We start from the raw sequence: 2,780 nt of genomic DNA, 5'->3' as shown, positions 1-2,780 counted from the left end.
GCAACTACAAAATATCTCAGTTCGGCGATCAAAATTTTCCGCTCTTGTATGGAGTGAATAGCCAGCTGAGCATCTTTAACTGGACGTTACAAGTGTCGTTCCTAATAAGTTTTTGGTCACAGCGTACGACGCCAATTTTCCATACTACTGAGCGCGGCTATTGTAAGATGGCGTCAATCCCCTTTCAAAAATTTAACCATCAGGAGGGCTGATTTTTCCTGATTGCAGCGCAGTGGGACATTATTTTAATTCCGTTCTGGGAAAGCATCTTTTGCAAAATTCTCAATATTTGTATACAGAAGCGCAAGTTATCGATTTGTAGAAATTACTTTATTGCTACCATTCTTAAAGTCTCATGCAGACTTGCCAGAAATTCATATGCTGAGCAGAAACCGGAGTTGTGCACAAAAATAAGGTCCATTCACTTAAACGTAATGTATCGCATACGAAACCGCGCGAAATACGTATATAAAAGCGCGTAACTGGCAAAATATTTTTGTCTTATCGTTGGGCTTTAGCATCTGGTTAAAACCAAATATCAGACCATTGTCAGGATAGTCGGAACTACGAGGATGGTTGAGAAGTAGCGCAATTCGTGCTTCAGCTGTCACAGAGGATCAAATTTGTGACCCTCCAGAAGAAATCCCGTTTCCACTTGAAAAATTAAGACCGATCACCGGATATTTATTGACATTTTCACGTGACACAATTAGAGTGATGAGTTTTGCTTGCGAACGTTTATTCATGTTAAAAGTTAGATTAATGTCTGTTATGCATATGAACCAAAAACACATTTGCATCCATCAAAATGTATCTCCCTTGACTCAAGTGTAATTACAGGTGTCTCAAAAAGCAGCCAAATACACAATTTTCGGAACCGAAAAGGTCACCTTTACAGTATTCTGTTGCCAAGGCCATTTGCGTGATTGGAGTACGTGAAGGTCGCCTGAAGAAAAATCTAACTTTAGCTACTGGGGCGGATGACAATGAATTTCAGAGTGCTTTTAAGACCACAAAAAACTCCTCAGAATATTTGCTTCAATTATTGGGCATTCACAAAAACTCGTGTACCGCAGCCCCTGTAAACGTTTTTCGCAGAATTTGAGAATTCTGTTATCAGTCCACTCAAGTAGGACGGAAATAGCACTTGGGAATAAATTTCACGAACGAAACCCACGCTTGAGGATGAACTGCTGCCTAGAGGACGCATCTCATCCAAACCAGGTTATTTGGGACGCTCTCTTCACATCAGACTTGAACAACTAATAAGGCTGCACATCAACCTACTGCGTAGTGGAACAATCATGTGAGACAGGGCCGTGCGATTACGCCCACACGTCTGAATCACGTCCGATCACATCATGTGCCGGAGAAAGGTCAAAAAGGGACAGAAAGTTCACGCCCACTCCATGGCCAAGGCACCCCGTACACAAGCGCACAGACGGCCATCTATGATTAATCGAGACAGAGACGACCGCCCGAGAACCGGTGTGGACGTGAAGGAGACACACGAGTTGGTTGGCAGCGCATCCACCATCAAATACGGTCACAAGTGAATCATATAAATAGAAAGTTGTAATTGCATTAATTCACAGTTTCTTCTGGTCGACTTCTTGTCTTCTGACCGTAGCCCAGTAGCGCCAGGGAAGGTGAGGATATACAACAACAACCTAGGAGATTGCCCACGTCACCGCTAAATGAATTTCCATGTGGGTTTGACCAAGGTCGTAAACCAGCTTCATTCATGACTTTCACAGTAGTGCTAACGATGACACCGTCCACCTGCCAAATATAACTAGTATGCAAATGCAAATGCAAAGTTCAGAGGTACATGGAACTAATGAAAATAAATGAGTCTAGGTGAACTGAGATCACCAATTAACCATTAATCTCATGCGTGCCTTACCAATGGAGTAAAATTTGTCACGAGTATGCGCCTAAACTCTATATGTAGTTCAGTCGTAAATTCATTTTGTGGATTTTGCCATCAAAATAAATGAATCTCATCAGGACCGTACAAGTTTACCACTTATAAAAAGGCATTTTTTGTTCGCAAAGAAGAATTTATTTTCAGATGCTTATCAGAGAGCCGTCTGGAATAAAACGGGGAATATGCCATGCAAGTTGAAGATACATCGTAACCCCATTGTGGTTAATAAGCAGCCCATCAAACCTTGAGACAGCGTGTAATCACCTAATTCTTACCATAATTTATTAGGAACACACTTAGTCCTTAGGTAATTCTCAACTCATCATTTTCGGCCATCAGGTTTTGACTATAGAAACAGAAAATTTTTCTAAGTTTGAAAACTGGTGATTTCGTTTATCAGATTCTGTGTAGAACTTGCGTGATTATAACCCTGTTAAAGAACACGCGTTTATTGCGCACAATTCATTGCCTATTCTCTCGAGTTCCACGGCAGCTAAAGAAACCAACCTGAAAGCCCTTCCAGACGTCGTCTCTTCGGAGGACGATGTTATGATAAGCACGGTTTTCACAAAGGTAAATTCAAGTGTTGTCCTTTCAGGGTGGAACGTGACCTCAGAGTTTTCGAAATAGGAACCCAATTAAACTTGGTAGATCATAAGATGCCACAGTGGTTGAAAAACGAATCCACCTCTTTCGTTCACGCAGGCAACACCTTATTTAAACCGTTGAGATCTGGGAGCGTGAGAAACAAAAATCACTCATGGGGGACCCCCCAGAAGCTGGAAAATCTGTGTTTGGCTGTTATTCACATAATATATATAATATCATCATTGTTATTATATATAATAAT

This window comes from Opisthorchis viverrini (genome assembly GCF_000715545.1).
Source record: "Opisthorchis viverrini unplaced genomic scaffold opera_v5_3, whole genome shotgun sequence".
NCBI classification, from domain to species: Eukaryota; Metazoa; Platyhelminthes; class Trematoda; order Opisthorchiida; family Opisthorchiidae; genus Opisthorchis; species Opisthorchis viverrini.
This window is presented reverse-complemented; position numbering follows the sequence as displayed.